Here is a 19441-nt window from a genome sequence, read left to right on the forward strand (position 1 = left end):
GGTGGGGGTGTTATGATGGTATGAGTGGTCAGGCACAGAGGTAACACAGAATTGTCTTCTGATCATGTAACCAGAAGTCCTTGCTGGAAGATGGCAAACCAAACTAGCTACTTACTTTACACTGCTTTTCAGTTTTGTCAAGTCAGTTCCATATTACTCTTCCATTGATTTTAGAAGGAATATTTGGAGACAGGAGTGTAGGTGACAGAATCCATCTCTTAGATGATATGACTTGGATGGGAAGATAATGCTATTTTTATTTCTATGTTCCCTTAGAAATGTGGAGCATTTTGTGTAATAACAGCAACAACAATAGTAGGATCAGGCTATTAGGGGTTTCAAGAAAGATTATAGTACTCTGTAACACCTTATGTTTAGCAATCCATCTTAAACATAAAATCTTGAAGTCTTTCAGCAAGTGATAGTTCCTGAATGTGGGATATTATCTACGAAAAATCATGTACAACTCTTCAGCAATAAAAATAAAAAAAAAAAATTTAAAAAACCACCATTTAGTCTTGCTGGATTTCTACATTACAATCTGCTCTTTTACTTCCTTTCTCTGGAAATATGTATTCTTTTGTTTCAGCTCAGCCACAAAAAAGACTAGACTAAAAGAATACTGATGTCTTACATAATAGAAATTTTTTCACTATCTGATCTGTATTCTTTCTAGGCTGGTTTTGCAAGTTATTCAAGGACACCTTAAAGTTACAGTACTCTAGGGCATTAATGCAATGTCTACAGCTCCAATGTTATGCTTAGGGTATCTGTGCAATCTTAACAAATAATACAGGGCATGGCTGCTGCACCACTATTGAATATGTTATGATCAGCATATTGTACCTTGTCCAATCATATACATAAGGTTTTGTTCTGGTTATATTACTGAATGGTGATTATGCTATGGTGAGTTTAAAGAAATGGTGGGCTGAGATCCACTGTGAGAAGACAGGGTGATATTATATCCTCCAATCCCCTTTTTATGACAGTAACCACTGCCAGACTTTAATCTTCTTGAGTGTCTCTCCTCAAATATAGAAAAGAGTTGAAGGCATGCTAGTGAATGCAAGTAAATTGTATTAACTGTCTGACAGGAGAGACAGGAGAAGAAGAAATTAATAGTAGCTGGCAGGTGAAAAGTGTGAGATGTGTACCTGGAGAGCAAGTAAATAACAAAAGGGACAGGGACTGACAGATAACCAAACGATATGTTTAGGCTGGAATGTAACCCTTATTCACTGGTTGGAGTCCATCAGCACAGCCTGACTAATGTGGATTCCCATCATAGACAAGGAGAACTATGACCCTCGGGAGCTGCATTGGTGAAGGCACGGTGGTTCCTAGCCGAAACTACAGTTGCAAGAAGTCAGGTCTACAGCAAACCAGGTCTGAACACAAAAACATCACTACACAAGGGCGCACCTGACAGGCTGTATTTCCTCTATTAAACAAGTGGAGAAAAGTGGACTAAAATGAATTGAAATTGACAGGTAATGTCATCAATAATGAAATTGAAATGACAGGTAAGGGTCTACAAGTGAGCCTCAAACAGTTGTGACCACCACCTGGAGGATCACCCTGCCGCAGGCTGGGGAAGAGGTAGCACCTCTCAGTATTGCCCCGTTCAGATGTGGCACTGTTGAACTCAGTGTGTAAGACAAGTCCAATTGGTTATTCATAAAAGAGCTATGAAAGAAAAGGGGATTGGAGCAGTTTGCTTAGGAGATGCCCATGCATGTCAGAAAGAAACTTCATCTTTTTACACTAAAAAGCATATGCCGCCTTGCCAAATGTTCTTTCAAACCTACCTCTGTAGATTTTATGAATTATGAATTAAATCACTTGCCATTTGAGTAATTTTTTTAAAGAAAAATAAATTAGGATATGGAAGGAAATTATTAGAACAAGGACTAAAATTAAGAACTGAGGTTTGTACTTCACAGTTACCTTAAGCAGATTATTGAAACCCTGTTTCTTAATTTACTGATCATCTACAATAAGGATAATCTTTATCCACAGGGTTTTGTGAATGGAATTTGTGAAGTTCTTTGAGGGCTTCCCCATGAAAATCCTATAATCTTGAACTGCAAAGCTTTATTAAAAGGTATTAGTGTGTCTAAGAAGCAGGTAAAGCAAACATAAAAGCTGCTAAGTTATGATTTTAAATGTTTATGCTTGCTCATTAATATGCTGAAGCAGAAATTATAACGAGCTAGAGTACATGGATGGCTATAAGATTTTCAGAAAGTCATAATCACCACTAGCACTCAAGAGCGTAAAACTTTCTGGGTTTTTAATATACTAAAATACAGTGCACTCTACAGTGTACACTGACTATCTTTCTGATGTTTGCTATCTCATTACCATTATTCTTCTAGTACAGTATTATCATACTTAGCACTGTCAAACTTTAAATCACCTTGAAAGAAAGAAAAACCTAAATGTCTTAAAGGAAACTCGTTTAAAGAGTCCACATTATTTACTTTATAACATTTTAAACTTACAGAATAAGGTACTACCAATATAACAGCTTATTATTTCATGTTCCTGTTTTACAATATAAATCATTATTATTGAGGATTCTTTGTATAATATGCATATCTGTTTTCTTAGCTAGGTTGTTGAAAAGCCAGACTGATCTGTGCTTTGCACAGCTCCCTTCTTTGAATCAACATAAAAAAATATTTTGACAAGTAAACAAGTCACAGTATCCCTTTAACTGGATAACTAACCTTTGTGTGAAGAATTAAAGGGATATGAAATACATTGCAACACTAGGAACATTGTTTCAGAGATTATTTGCTTCATTTACAAAAAAGAAAATAGATTCCTGTGTGTTCAGCTGCCTTCATCTTCCAACTTCTGAATACTTATGACCTTTTCTGTCAGCTTAAAGCTTTGTCTACTGCCAACTACCTCGTGAAAGTACTTGTCCCGAGCATGACTGTGCCACTAAATCTTCTGAGATACCCCTGTCTTCCCAGAAGTTCAAGTCACCATGTGCCTACCCTGCCATATGCATGTAAGCCAGTTTCTGAAGCCTTGTAACCATGGCAGTTGCTGGTAAGCCTGAGAAAATAAGCTCTTCTGGAGGGCAGAATATATTCACATGGATCCAGCATCTTAGTTACCCAGCAGCAAGTGTGAATCAGCTTCTACCTCTCTAGTTGTGATAAAGGATGAAAGGCTTCACTATTATGGGTATACATTCTCTACTTCTACAGGTCTCATCTCTGGATAAGGCCAGGGACTTTTTGTGAATTTTAGGGGAGAACAGCAATGATGCAGAAAAATGTTTGATCCTATCTTCAAGAAAGAGCACGAAGGAGGTCCCAGGAAACTACAGGCTGGTCAGTCTCACCTCAATCCCTGGGAAGGGGATAGAACAGTTAATTCTGGAAATCATTTCCAGGCACACGAGCAACAAGGAAATAATCAGGAGTAGTCAGCATGAATTCACCAAGAAAAAGTCTTGCTTGACCAACTTGATAAACTTCTAGGATGAAATGACTGGCCTGCTAGACAAGGGGAGAGCAGCAGATATTGTCTGTGTGGACTTTAGTAAGACCTTTGACTCTGCCTTCTAGAAGATCCTCATAGACGAGCAGCTGATATATGGGCTGAATGAGCAGATGATGATGAGGATTGAAAACTGGCTGAACAGCTGAGCCTGGAGAGCGGTGATCAATGGCACAAAGTCTAGTTGGAGGCCAATAACCAGTGGCATACCCCAGTGGTCAGTCTAGGTCTGATCCTACTTTACATCTTTGTTAATGATGTGGATAGTGGGGCAGGGTGTACCTTCAGCAAATTTGCGGATGACACAAAACTGGGAGGAGTGTCTGGTATACCAGAGGGTTGCGCTGCAATCCAGAGGGACCTCGACAGGCTGGAGAAACGGGTTGGCAGAACCTTCATGAAGTTCAACACGGGGAAGTACAAAGTCTTGCACCTGGGAAGAACAACCCCATGCACCAATATACATTGAGGGCCACTCAGCTGGAAAGCAGCTTTGCAGTAAAGGACCTGGGAATGCCAGTGGGCGCCAAGTTGAATGTAAGCGAGCAATGTGCTCTTGCTGCAAAGGTGGCTAACAATATCCTGAGCTGCACTAGGTGAAGCATTGCCAGCAGGTTGAGAAAGGTGATCCTTCCTTCCCCTCAGCACTGGTGTGGCCACACCTGAAGTACTGTGTCCAGTTCTGGGCTTCTTGGTACAACAGAGACATGGATATACTGGAGGGAGTCCATCAAAGGCCCACAAAGATGGTTAAAGGTTTAGAGCATCTCTGTTATAAGGGAAGGCTGAGAGGGATGGGACCATTTAGCCTAGAGAAGAGAAGGCTTGAGGGGGATCTTATCATATATCATAACACATATCATATATATCTTATTCAGGTATATAAATACCTGAAAGGAGGGTGCAAAGAAGACAGAGCCAGGCTTTCTTCAGTGATGCCCAGTGACAGGATAAAAAGCAATGGGAACAAGCTGAAGCACAGGATGTTCCTCCTGAATATCAGGAACATTTTTTTACTGTGAGGATGACTGAGCACTGGTACAGGTTTCCAGGGATGTTATGGATTCTCCCACCTTGGAGGTATTAAAAATCTGCCTGGACATGGTCCTGAGCAACTGGCTTTATGTGGCCCTTCTTTAGTAGGGGGTTTGCACCAGATGACCTCCAGAAGTTTCTTCCAACTTCAGCCATTCTATGACCTGTGATTTTAACACAGATTTTCTGTCACGTACAAGAACTTGGCTACAATTTTTTGAAGGGCTCCAGAGACGGTGTGTGAGATGTCTGTTGTTGGATATAATCAATAGTGTAGCCAAGAACTCTTTCAAATCAGTACACACTCAAGCTGAGAACTGGCCTAAACTGCGGCTGGGAGAAGGGAAGAAACTTCACAGACAATGAATTCACCTCATGTTAATGAGGGAAACACAGGTTCATCAATCCTCAGCTGAGTATTTTTGTGACCTCTTTCAATAGCCTCTTCTACTGCTATCAAATCAGTTTTTAAACTGAACAAGGAATAGAAATCCCTCATAATATTAATTCTAAAATTAGCAACAAGGTTTAGGAACATGTTTCCACATCTAGTATACAGCCAGATTTCATTATAGCAATCACAAAGCATTTAAAGAGTTTCATTTAGGCCAGTGTTGAGCTGGTGGAGGGGGAGTGCAGGACTTAGGAAATGTTTGCTATTCCTGCTTTTAAAATTAGAAGAGATTGGCATATTTTCAGGCCATAGACCAATTTGTGTCTTTGTTCAGTGTCCAAGTGCCTAAAGTTGTACTGATATAAAAGCAGTAAGAGAGAGGGAAGAATCCAACCTTAAAAGGAGAGCTGGACCAAAGACACAGTACTGAAATCATTATCAAAACTTCTCAGAGCAAGCCTCTTGAGCTCAGTTTTGCAAAAGAGGCAGGTAGAATAATTTTCTGTAAAAGTGATCTGAAATTTCAGTAAGGCAGATGATTCTGATGTTGCCTCAAAATGTTGATGATTAAATATTTCATTTACCCAAACCAGTCTATTTTTCACTCCTCCCCTGGCCCCCTTCAATCTGGTCTACAATATTTAATTCCAAGAAAGTGCTATGATATCATTTCCCTCTTGGCCAATGCCCCTGTAAGGCTTCAGCCCTGTCTCCCTTTCTGCCATATTAATCAAGTACTTTGCTACAACAAGATTATCCCTGCTGAAGTGCAGCTGAGACCTACCATCCAGGCTTCTCCTTGTCTATGATGTTCTTCATTTCAAGTTAGAGGACTTTTTCCATATCCTGATTTACTTCTGAACCATGTGGCACAACGTGGGAGTCACGTGGCTGGTGCGTGGCTGGAGATTCATCCTGGGGAATCTGGGCACTGGGTCCCAAACCTTTGAGCCAATAATCACTTTAAATGAATCTAAATGAGCAAGAGCCTAAAGAAAATAAAAATGAACATTTCCAAATTAAGTATTTTTCTCATCTCAGCTTTTCCAATGAAGTCTGAAACAATTTTCCATGAAGCAGTACTTCCTACTCCTGCTCAGCTCCAATTTGGATATATGTATCCCTGGAAAAACAAATGAAAATAATATTGGGTTTGGGGTGTTTTTTCCCTGCTTCAGTTCTAGAGCATGCACACCTAGCACAGGAGCATGTCAGTAGATGGGAACATGATGAAACAGCCTCTTGGTCAGCTAACGCTGACATAGAAGATGGTCTGTTTTCACTGAGCCACAGGACATCTTAGGTCTATAGCAATGCTCACCTTTCTTTGCATTTCTGGGGCTATGTGTGGCTCAGTCTGCAGCTCCAAATGGGTCCATGGCATAGAAAGTCTCTGTTGTATGTAAAGCAGGAACTCTGAGCCCATCCACCTAGCATTGCTGAAGCTATTCCTTTTGAATGAAAAGTTTGTTGAGGTAACAAGTAGCAGCACAAGGGAAAGTAGCAGCAAGCTATACCCCAAGTCAAAAGGAAAAGTCTGTGCACCAGACCTCTGTTTCCTGTGGTTTCTCAACAGGAGGGAAAAATAATCTCCCACAGACCACCCCAAATCATCAAACCAGTATGAACTGTACTCGCTATGCCAAGAACCAGGCATCAAAGCTCAAGTGCTTACATATTCTATTAAGTGGTTTAATATTAGAGCAGGGAGACCAGGGAAACTGCAACCTTTTGGTTCCCCGAGGTCTCCTAAAGAAGGCCATGAGGGACGAAACACTGTATTTTTTCTGTTCTTCTCTACAATATTAAACCACTTAATAGAATATGTAAGCTCTTGAGCTTTGATGCTTGGTTCTTGGCATGCCAGAGGATTTGTTACATGTTTTCACAGTAATTGAAAGAAATATCCATCTGTAGCAATTTCATTTTTTAACAAGCTGAACAGATTCTTGGGAGGTAGGAGCAGCAAACATATGAAACGGAATAAAATAGTTTCTATCAAACTGAATTCTTTTAATTCTGCTTTTGAGGAAACAAACACAGAGAAGTATTGTAGACGAGTCCTGGAATCAGTGCTGGCATATTCACAGCCTTGGTTCAAACAATGCTGCATGCAGCCAGCCCTGGGGATGCTTACAAACCTACCACACCATGTTAGCAGATAAGGCTGGAGTTATGCCACCAGACTCTGGGTGTAAGACAGCAGCTCTAATAATCCAGCTCAGGATTGTTTCCCGAGTCACAATTGTCTGTTAACCAAATCTCACCCACCTTACAGAGATCTTCCCACTTTCTTACCCTTCACTCTGGTATGGTTTGTTTATGTGTTTTGGGAACAGCAATTTGTCTCCTGCTCTGTTTCCATACAGCGTGTTGCAATGGGACCCCTGATCTCGGTTAAGTAGTACAGATAATGCTATGTTTCAATTGGCCAGCAATATTCAGAGAACAGCTATTCAGAAATCAGTTAAAAACGGTAAAATGGGAAATGCTACAAGCAGAGGTGACCTGGTGTTTTGGAGGAGTAGGATAAAAGTAAAATGGAACCAAGAAAGAACCTACAGAAATTTGTAAAGCCAGAACCTTGTAGACATTTGGCAAGGTCCTGAACAGGGAAAATTTCTTTGAACAGTGGAGAATCAAGTTTCCACAGTGAGGTTTGTTATGGCCTTTGAGAGCTCAGAATTTTTACAGCTTCAGCAGATGGACTTCACCCAGGTAATATGTTATTTTTTTGGAATGTAAGAAGTGTGGTTAGCAGCACCCCCACCAACATCTTTCATTTCTGAAGCTGGCACTGTTGTGGGGATTGGCAACCAATTGCCTATAATGCGTGCTCACAGCACTGTGACATCCTGATGCAGAAAATCTCACCAGTCTGGAGCACTCTATGAACACTAGATCCAATCTGAAGGCACAAATCTCCAGAAAAGTACGGTTCATGCACCAAACTCACCTTTCTTCTGAAAAGCAGCAGGGATTTATTTATTACTCTTTGCCCTACAGTGTTCTCATCTGAAGTGTGTAGCTGCAGAGAAGAGTTACAGTGAGATTTCTCTTTTTCTGCCAGATATTAGAGCGAGCTCAGTTGTGCATTGATCTGGGCCCTCCAGGTAGCTGAGCACCTCAGGGCAGAGAGGGGCTGTAAGGCTACTCTGTGAAATACGTGACAGTTTAATTTACATTATGAACATCAAAAGCCTTTGACTTTACAGCTGCCTTCAGAGAGCAGAACCAGAGCATATTTGATAGGCAGGGATGGTCCCAGCAATGAAATGTAAATTCAAGGCATGTTGTTCTCCACAGCTCCTCATGTTTTATTTTTTATTGCTGTATTGAAATCATAGCATCACAGAATGGTTTGAGCTGGAAGGGACCTTAAAGATCACCTACTTCCTACCCCCCTGCTATGGGCAGGGACACCTTCTGCTAGACCTGGAAGCATTCAAAGCCCCATCCAACCTGGCCTTGAACACTTCCAGGGATGGGGCATCCACAGCTTCTCTGGGCAAGCTGTTCCAGCGCCTCGCCACCCTCACAGTGAAGAAAATACTGGCACATTCCAAAGAGCTCACATTCAGCCTCAGTAGTCAGTGCCACCAGAGAAATTGTACCTTTGCTTATTCTTGCACTGCAAAGCACGTGCCCACAACAACCAGAAATTTAAGGCAGGTTTATCTAGATTTTTTCCCTATAGTCTGCACCCCCACAATGATAAAACAAACAGACAACACAGAAAAAAAACCTTTACTTTGGAAAAGCTAGGATTTTAACATCCCACTTTTAGATATGCAGAAATCTAGTTACTCTGCAACAGAATAAAGGCATTTGTAAACCAAGCTGCCTTTGCTTACTGTCTCTTTTTATGAACTCTTTTTCCAGGCTTAGTTTCCATCAATTCAAAATCTGCACAGCCCATTCGGCTCTCCCATGAGTGTGTCTTTCGCTCACCATGAAGGTCTGGCTGCTGGCTGCTCACTGCCTTCTCGGCAGTGTTTGCAATGCAAGTTCCTGGCTGCTTGCTGCAGCTATCTCTGCCTGCTGCCTTGCCTTGCCCTCTTGTCCCCAAACCTCTGCCCCTGCTTTGCCCTTCAGGGATAGGCACAACTTCTCCACAACCACCTGAAGGTCCTGCCTGACCCAGTGCCTCCACTCATAGGACACAACACAAATGGAAAAATAAGCAAATTAATCACTTGATGTCACAGGTGGCTTATATCAAAGTGTCAGCACTGACTAAAAAAGATTTAAGAATAGCTGTAAGTGTTTTGGCAAAAAGAAATAAAAAAGAATGTAATCTTTGATAAAAATGATGGAGGTCAGTAAACTGCAGCTAAAAATGGAGATAGCTATGAGATAAACACCAGCTGTTTTAAAAATCTGTCTGAAACAGTGTACGAGGTGAATTTCAGGTATTTAAGAGGACATGTGCAATGTTCTTAGAAGACATACTGCCATAAAGGAATATTAGAGGAAGAGGAATATATGGTTATTGCCGACCAGAGTAAGTCATTATTAATGTTTGCAGTGGATGCCCAGAGAGCAGGCACCAGAACAGTGCAATGATTTGGCCTTAAAAAGCCTCTAGACACCAACCTTTTTCACGTAGCAAGATGTAAAAGGTCCAGTTTCTGTGTTTTGCATTAGTAGGGGGGAAGTGAATAGAGAAAGCTGACAGCTGCCAGATGGCACAGATAGCTCCACATTACCAGTACATTTCTAGTCTAAGACAGAAGATTTGCAGTTTTGCAAGAGCTCAGCCTTCAGAACTTACAGCTAGAATTTCTTATTGTAAAATTGAGGTGACTGAACAAGGTTTCCTGGCTTCCTCTGGAATATTTCTTATCTTTGGGGTTTCTGGCCATTGGCTTCAGTCCCTTCCTTCAGTAAATTCTGAATGCCACATTATTACTCTTCAGTCCCTTTTCGCAGCTCCCACATTCCATAGAGGTGCCATGTTTCTGCACCTCTGCAGAAAGTGTTGGTGTTGCTTAGGATTTAACTTGCCTGCTGTTTCTCCTCCTATCCTTTAGAGTGGCATGGATTCCTGAAATCACCTAGGGCAGCCCTGGCAAGAGGAATGCTGGTCTGCAGATGCGGTGGAAGAGAGTTGGGTAGGGTCACATGAAAGGACACAGGTTGTTTGTTTGTTTGTTTTTTTAAATGTTGCTATTAGTTTAGTAGCTTTCCACCCTAAGCAGATTCAAGAGACAAATAGGAATATTTAAATTCAGACCTTGACAAACTTACATTGATCTAGTCTTAAATAAAGAATGAGAGCACCAAGGCTGAAGACTTCAGTGACCAGCTATGAGTGAAGATCCAGCAGCATAAAAGGGGAAGGTATCTTATCTGTGTGCATCTTCCTTTCTGGGGGGTTCTGCCTATTCCTACTCACCTGGCCAGCTACAGGACAACATCGTACTGCTGTAAGCCAGACTTTTTCCTGTGGAACAGGACAGAAGTAAATAGACCCTATATACTGGTTAGTAATAAGATGGAACCAGGAAACTTTTCTTCAACACAAAATTTCTATGTGTACTCTCTTGAAATAAAGTCTGTAGTCTGGAGACTTTTACAAGACCGCCTTTTTGCTCTGGCTAAGTTTGTCCTGCTTGTTCACCAAGTATGTACTAATGGGAAAAGGGGCTCAGCTCTGAGTTGCTTTTGAGGTTTCAACAACACAAACGGGAAAATGTGTTTTGTGTCATCAGTATTAGGCATTGAATTCATATGTCTGTATTAACTGCTGAAAGAGTTCTCACCTGAGCTTTGTTGCGATTCTGATATTTGATAAATGTCAGCAAAATCAGATAACTGCCCCTTCCCTAAATAATATTTGTCCTCTCCCTCTGTCTAGGGGACAAACATATTGCCAGGAAGTCTTAAACAGAATGAGAGATAGGGAGTGCTGAAACATCCACGTGTGCTTCGAATTCTTCTTACAAGAGCAGTTGTCATTAGCATAATTATTTTTGCTCATTGCATATGAACACTTTCTAGATACAATTCCCAGTATGCTATTGCCCCTTTCTCAAAAAACACCAAGCAATGAAGCCCCAAGTTATAGCAAAAGAAAATTTTCAGCTCTTTCGAAGGCAAAATAAATCATTCTGTCGGAACCCAGCTAATCTGAGTCTCATTGCAAATGGAAAAAAAAGACACAACAAATCACTTTCTTTGGCTGAGTGACACCTGTGTGCAGGTAGACTCACTGTAACTGGTATGTGTGCAGATACACACACAGATGAAACTATTATTTATAGAAGGGCACACAAGCCATTAGAAACCATCTTGTAAAAAAGCAGTCTTTAAAACCTCTGAAGATGCTTTTAGGAAGCTTCCAGATGCTTGGATAGTCAGCCAAATCTCTGGTCCACAAGAGCAGGATGGAGATCTAAAAAAAAAAAAAAAAAACAGGCTGTGTTTTTAATTTTCTTCTGCAATATATCTTGCACTTGGCACCAGAAGAAAACATAACAACTGAAGAAAACTTAAATCAGTCTGAGTTCAAAGGAAAGGTTCAGTTCAGTTTGTGGATGTCCAAACTGGCATCATCTCCCTACAGGTAGTAAATGCAACTGGTGTCTCTCATGACCTTTTCTATGATGCCAGCACAACGTTTTGCAAGACCAGGTCCAGAAAGAAAGAAGGTAGTTGATATTCCACTCTCATCTGAATGAACGGGGTATCATTACTGACGTTTCTTTCTTTTTAACATTGTTAAAAACTTCACCTGTTAGTAAAATAGATGTATTTTTGTGTGTAGTTTTAAGGATTTATTCTAGAAGAAAGCAAACACGACCATAGGGCTTGATCTTATATAAGAAACAGAAATTAGTGGACTAAAGAAGGGTGCAGAACTGAGTTCTAACTGAGCAGTGTTCATGTGAACATTCAGACATGCAGTAGTATTTCTACTGTACTTGCATCCATTTACTATTCAGTACCATTACATGTTTTCATATAGATGCTATATCTGAGTTCACATCCCCTTTTCTTCCCCAAAAAACCTTTTCCAAAGCTGTTAAGCAATGGAGAGTCCTTTTCTTCAGGAGTGCTGTGTTCCACCAACATTTGCTGCTTCCACACAGTGAGAACTACACTTTCCTCCCAGCTTGCAGAATTTAAGTCTTATCACGTAGGTAAAGGCAGTCTACTGGTAGTCAAAACAGAGATGTCTTACTTTGCATTTTTCATGATACCAGTACCTGTGAACAGATTTCTTCACAGATTTTCAGATCTAATTACTACTGGCTTAGTTTACTTTATCACTTGAAGTTGTGGAAAAAGAAAAGAGGGCAACTGAATGTGAACATGAGAAAGAACTGAGGGTTTTTGCCAGCACTTCTCCCTTAGATTCAGTAGGGCTTTTTAGAATGGGATTTTCAAAGGAGCCGAATGGCTCTGGTGCCCTAGGTCAGCTGGTCTGGGTAAACCTGCAGTACCTGGTGGAGCGAAGGAATGCTGGTGCTGACTGCAGGGCTCTGGAAACAGAATTATTGCAGCTCCATCAATGCATTGCTGCCCTGACCTAAAAACCCATCAGGGAATGAGTTCATAGCCTCAGGGGCAGCACTGGGTTGACACATCTACCCTGCTCTCCCAATCCAGCTGAATGCCCACTCCAGTCTCTCCTGAGCATGCAGGATAACACTCAGCCTAGCACTACATGGTAGATTTTATTTTATTTTTTTGCTCTACTCCAAGTCTATGGAGCTTCAGCGCTACGTAGGATTTAACACATACAGCAAGGCACTAGAACAAAGGGCCATGCCCAGAAAAGTAATGAACACACGCTGTCATAACATGACAGTTAAAGTAACCTCCCTGCCCCTGTGAAACCTTCTGTTTCTTCAGCCTCCCTCAGCACATATGCTTTACCAGCTCAAACTCACTCCTGCACTGGTAAATATGTATCATCAACTACCCTTTGGCTATTTTATGCTAACGGAGTCTATATCCCTGCTGGAAAACATAACGCCATTTCGTTTGGTTTAGTGAGTTTAAAGAGGGTTTACTCAGCTGCAAGCAATACCACTGATTGTTGCGCAGTGTATTTTACCATCTGACCACAGACACAAAACTAGTACACAAAGGGGGAAAACAGGAATTATACTTCTGAAATTTCTTGTAAAATCTTTCTTCTAGGACAAAGGTCTTTCAACCATTCTGGAAGCACTGAGTAAAGAAGCAGCTTTCAGGTAGCAGACAGAGAGTGATCAAGATTCATTTTTTTCCACAGATGACAGTTAGTAGTTCACTTACAACTGCCATATCGCTCATGGAGCAAACCAAACCCGTGAAAAAGATGTGTCCCAAGGCTGAGGACCTAGAAGTCTAGGGGCCTGATGGCAGAAATCAGAGCCAGAACTCAGGACCTTGGCAAGGCCATCAGTTCTTTAATTCCGAGGCAAATAAAAATACATGTGTCACAAGAGTGCCAAAAGAATGAGGTGACATTTGTTAATTGAAGTATATATTCTAAAAGTATTACAGTGTTACTCATTAAAAGAGGAACTCAGACCAGAATTCAGAGTCAAAACCCATGCACACCACTGTGTGGTTCATATAAGCCAATCTCATGCTTAGACTGGTACAAATGAAAGCAACATTTACATCTGTGTTTTCATAAGATTAAAAAAAAAAAAAAGTTCAAAACCTACACCCATCCTACCATCCAGCCTTTGCAGTGACTTCAGTGATAAATCCTTCTAAAATACTTTCACCCAAGGAAAAACTTCAGCCCTCCTCTACCTCTGTCAAGTCTGAATGACTTCACTGTCCTGGAGCATCTGAAATGATAAAATACTGCCAGAGTAACCTTTCAGTAACACTGTTTCAAAGAGAAATTTGTACTTTACTTTTTTTTCTAAATCAGTTCAGTTACACTTTTCAGCATGAACAAAGGAGTGTAACTCACAGCTCTTTTTTATTTCCCTCATGTCAAAATGTTATCTTACAAGTAGAAACTGATTCTGCAGAGCGCACTTGAAAAAAAATGACCATTTGGATAGAATGAAAGAATTGTTGGAGCCTTGCTCCAGCTGGACCTTTCGAGCCGCATGACAGTTTTGTGCCAAGGCAAAACAAGTTTGCCGTATGCGTGATGCATGCTGCTTTGTTCAAGTACTAAACTTAAATATCCCAGGAATCACACGATATTCTCACGGAACTTTGAGAAGAATGCAGTCATGTCAAATGAGAATGCAACCCTAAGGCCCTCTGTTCCAGTTTCAGTTCTAATTTCAGAATAGGAGCTTTATCCTGAAGTCTTTATGCATACACACACACACAGAATGAATCAAACTGCAAGTCTATTTTCTTCCCACTTGCCCTTTTTGTGAACAAGGGTCTCAGGCTTTGAATAAATATTATGAAGCTTTTCAGTCTAATAGTCTTAAAATGCCCATCTCTGTCACTGGAAGGAATTCAGAACGAGGATCTCAGGTCCATCACACTCCAGGCACAGAGACCTACATATTCCTGCAGAATAACAGATCACCATGGCCAGCTGCATCCTGTAATCATCTGCAACTATCAGATCACAGCAAATACAAGGCACCGTGAGTTCACTGAAACTGAAAGACAAAACAACTCAAATTACTTTTTTATTTGCTCCAGGATGGGAAGTTTTACACAACCTTAACCAGGGCCAGTTAAGGCACAGTAACTTGTTATCTGTGAGAGAATATATTTCAGCCAGAAGCTCTAAGACTTTGGGAGGGTTGATCTCTGACCTGCAGGAGGTGTACTGCTGCTTTTAAAAGGCTTGACATTTATCTGGATTGGTTGTTTCCAATAAACCTGGCATATGCTCCCCTCACGCTTGTTGTTCTAGCCATCGCACTAATAACCAGAAATTCATGTCAACCCAATAAAACTCATGTTAAAAGGACATGAAGTTTGTATGAGCAGCCCTCAGAACAGTACTGTTATGCTTCAACACGACTGTCAGATTATTATTTTTAAATAACAAGTAGAAGAGACAATCTCTTCTCATCCTTGGAAACCAAACTAGTTTTTTTGCTGAGACTTAAAACAACATTAGCCTGAGCCAGATACTGAGCATGGAAAACTTAATGCGGCTGATTTGCATCAAGCGTTGCTATCACAGCCCCAGCACATGCTCACAGAAAGAGGATCGTCAGACAAGTTGCAGTACAAGCAGGCTCACTTGCGGTATAATTGCAACCCAGGTAATAGAAATAATAGTGAATAAACCTTGCTGGGTGATTGGACAGAAGTACTGTGGTGTGTTGTTAGTGGGTTTTTCTTTGTTTGTTTGTTTTTTGGGTGGTGGTGGTTGGCGGTGTGTGCACTTATACCAAGTATACGTCCTTTATGGCTTCAGAGCTCGAAATCCAGTTTCCACTTATCCAGTGGCTGAAATTATCCTTCCCCAAAGATGAAGACAGATATGCACACAGGAATCACTACCAAAGCTTTCAGAAATACCTGTGCAAGGAGCAGCTATCACCACTCTTATTTGCAGTTTCTATATACCATATGGCAAGTGCACCATCTAGTCACAGCATTGCTCACTGCCACAGCCATGGCCTGCTAAAACACCTTGCAAACATGCAAGCACACACTCCCTCCTTTCTTTCTTTTTTTTTTTTTTTTTTTTTTTTTTTTTTTGACAAAATTTGGAGATTTGGAGGCAGCAGGAGACACATACTATACACAATCAGTTGGGTTCACTGGAGCTTTATGGCAAATGTGGTTCTTCAGGAGAAACATGAATATTGGTTGGGCAGAGCTTCGTGGGCAGCCTTAGCTGGAACTTTTTCAATGGCAACTCACTTGTTTGCAAACTCAGCACTGACCACAAGAGTGTTTATTACATGAATACATCTGAAGAGCATATGTGTTTATTACATGAATACATCTGAAGACCTATTTAGGCTGATAGTTTAAAGCTCCAGCATTTGTACCACAGGCTTTAATAACATTTTGTCTCCTCTATATCAAGTTCTTCCAAAGACTGGAGGGGAAAATGAACTGCAAGGAATCCTTTTAAGCTATAATTGTTTTCTTGACGAATTCCATCATGGTCCTATCCAATGGAAGAAAACTATTTTTGCCTAGCTATAGGCGTCAACAGGCTACAGACAGCCCACCAACAAACACCTCAAGCATTTAGGTTAGTCTTTGCTGAACAAATACAAGCGACCACCAATCCCATTTCAGCCCACACTTCCTACCTCTCTTTAAACTATGAGATGAACAGTAGACATTCATCCATACAGGATGGCCAATTCCCCATTACCCTGTAGTGGTCACACATACTCTGCTGCCAGTAAGCAGTTGGGTAGAGTATCACAAATCTAAACAGCACATCTCAGGGAAGACAGAAGGGGGGAAAAAAAAAAAAAAAAAAAAAGAAGAAAAAAAGTGCCTAAATTCCCTGCTTCTTCATCCAGCTATGCCACCTACTTAGATTTCCTCCTCTGCCTCAAGCTAGTTGTGCCTACTAGACTGACAAGGACTTTGAGGTTCATTGTTTCCAGGTTAACTGGGTGGCCTTCATTCCTCTTCTGTCTTGGGGGTCTGTGGAGACCTTCCCACCACACTGTTTTACTTCACATCCTCAAAGAAAATGCTTGGACTCACCATTCCATTGTCTCTTTAAACTAGGCTATTTCTCCTTTTTCTTCTCCTTTTTTGTGTGCCTCTGCAAAGTAGGACACACGAAGCCCCTTGCTAACATTGTTAATGGTTATGGCTGCGTTGATATGGGCCTGATCTTCCATTCCGAAGTGCTCCACCACCATTCTTTTTGCTTTTATTCATGTTTAATATGCATTGGCATGTAGTTAGTTCCAAACATAGATGGATTTGAGACACTAATATGTATAGCGTAAAACAAGCCCCTTTGTCCCTCGGGTCATATTTCTGCAAATGGTGTCAGTGGACATGATGACCCTGCATCTACCTACTTAGGAACTGGAGGTAGCTACTGGAAAGCCATCTGCATGTCACACGTTATTTTGTAATGTGACAACAGACCTAACCATCTCTAACCTTTCTTATTGGCTTCTCTGGAAAAGAAAGGCTTGAGGCTGGGGGACAGCCTGAATTTTTCACACCCTTTTTCACTGATCAGCACTTTTTTGGGGGTGAAGATCATGACGGTAGGATAGAAAAATGAAAATCTCCACCCAAGATCAATGCAGAATCTGGGTAGTAATGAGCGAAATATCAGAAGGACTGATATTCAAAAGAAAGACAACAACCCTAGGTAACAGCAGAAGTCTCACTGACAGTACCAGACAATTCCAGCTTTCTGGAGGGGAGAGCAGGATTGGGCCCGCACGCAGCTGTGGAGGACAAACCTGGTAAAGCTGCAGCCTTCTTCCCCTTAGCTTCCTCAGCCTCACACGTGCTCTGTGAAGCACAGAGATCTCCCCTAATGAGCTCATTTGTTAAGCAGTATAACAGCCCTGCAGTTGTCTACAGAAAAACTCCCTGACAGGGCTTCACATCAAACTTGGTCCCTTTTTGGTGCTCTCCCACCACTAAGCCCACATGCAATTTCTTACGCTTTCATCTCTGGCTTCCAGGCAATCTTTGCTCTCCCTCAGTAAGGAGGCATCACAGCTCTTTCTCGGGCTCAAAACTAAAGGGACTGCTCCAACACTCCTGGAAAACAGGCTGCCTCTCGTATCTCTCAGCAATCCAGGCTCTCAGCCGTCAGATCAGTCTGATCTCAGTCCTCCAAGTCCCATTATTTAGGAAGAAAACCAGGCCCAGGTGAGAATTAAGGCTTGAACCCCTTAAAAGCTTACACTTGCCCCATGATAAGATGCAGGACTCTTGAAATACTTCCAGAAATTTAAACACTGGAAGGTAGAATGGAATCACTCCTATGAACTCTACACTTATTTAGCCTGTCAAAATATTAAATACCCCTTGCTGGAAATGTAGATGCACAACTCCCACCAAGATGTAAGATGCTTGCCACTGCTGTGGAAAACTGAGTGAGGTTTTGGCCTTGAATTTGGTACAAAAAAGATTTTTTGAAAATAAAACATATATTTTCCCCCTTGCAATTTGAACAGGTTTGAAAGTCAGTAAGACAGAGGCAGGCAAAGAAAAATTTCACCACGTGAGAGTGAATATGAGATTACTGATAAAGTTGCTGTGCACGCCCTTTTGAGTTGAAAAAAATACACAAGCAAAATGGGAGAGACTGGAGTATACTAGTGTACCAAAACCTTTTCATTTACCTAAATCTGTATAAAATATTTTCTTAATTTTCCTTTCATTGTTTGGCATTTCCTCTCCCTGACTGTTCATTTAAGCTATCTTCATTCCTGTAGTTTTGTTTATAAAGTGCATACTGTCTGTGTTTGGTCTGTCAAAAACTATGTACAAGATAGAAGAATGGATAAATTTTGCATGCCACAGGTAGCAGACTAAAATCCAACAGTACTTATGAATATGTAGATGTGCATATGTTTGTGTATGATGGCAGAAGATCCAAACCAGGTATTCTTATTGCAGCAAACTTTCCAGAAGTATCGTTAACACCATGAGTCTGTAGATAAGAGCTTTCTACTCTCCAGTTTAATTCCAAAGGAGACCAGTAACTGTTGGGGAAACACTACTAACTTTCTCTACCAATGCAGATGTGGTTTTGGTTTTGCTGCACTTCACCAGGTCATGAGCAGTAGTTACCTACAGGTGAAGAGCCATGGGCACCTTCTCATTCTCCCTTTTTGCCCAGTCACTGGGGATGGTTTACAAATTTCCTGATGCAAAATGCAGAGGAAACTAGAGCTTCAAGAGATTCAAACGGTTGTGTGTTCAAATGCTGCCATCAAGTGGATATACATAGTAGAAGGCTGCAATTAATAGCAAGGATATAATTTCGAAAGAGGAAAGTGGTTATATAGAGAAAAAATAAAACAGTATTTTGTTCCAAATTTCATGTGGCAAATATTATGAGAACATTCTTGGTCCTACAAAACTTATAGTTAAGCCTGGCTTAGTCCCTCTTCTTTGTATTACACCAACTTACTTCATATTTTAGCATCTTTAAAGTTGCTCAGAGTTGCCTTTGAGAGACTATGAACATAAGAACAATTTGCTCTGTGCTGCAAAATTTGTCTGGATTGCTAAAGATAAGGACTAGACTCTGCGTTGTGTTCCCATGAACTTGTCTGAGACCCTGATTTAGATATGAGCTTCAGCAAAGGTCCTTCATCTCATGGACCTATAGGAAAGTGAGACAGAAGAAAAACTTTCTCTTTGAGCTTTAGAGCTAATGACCAAAATTGATTAATTCAATGGTTTTCTTCAAATCCAAGAACAACAGTTCAGTTTTTATTTGAGACTGAAATACTCTCCTTTATATAAAAGTCTTGTACCCCCTTCTTGCAAAGTTTTAGGAGAACCATATCCTCATTTCCTTCAAGAAATTCAGGAAGAAAATTCAAAATATTACTTGATGTTATAAGAGAAAATTCTAATATACAGTACATT

Source organism: Falco rusticolus, chromosome 7 (assembly GCF_015220075.1).
Source record: "Falco rusticolus isolate bFalRus1 chromosome 7, bFalRus1.pri, whole genome shotgun sequence".
NCBI lineage: Eukaryota > Metazoa > Chordata > Aves > Falconiformes > Falconidae > Falco > Falco rusticolus.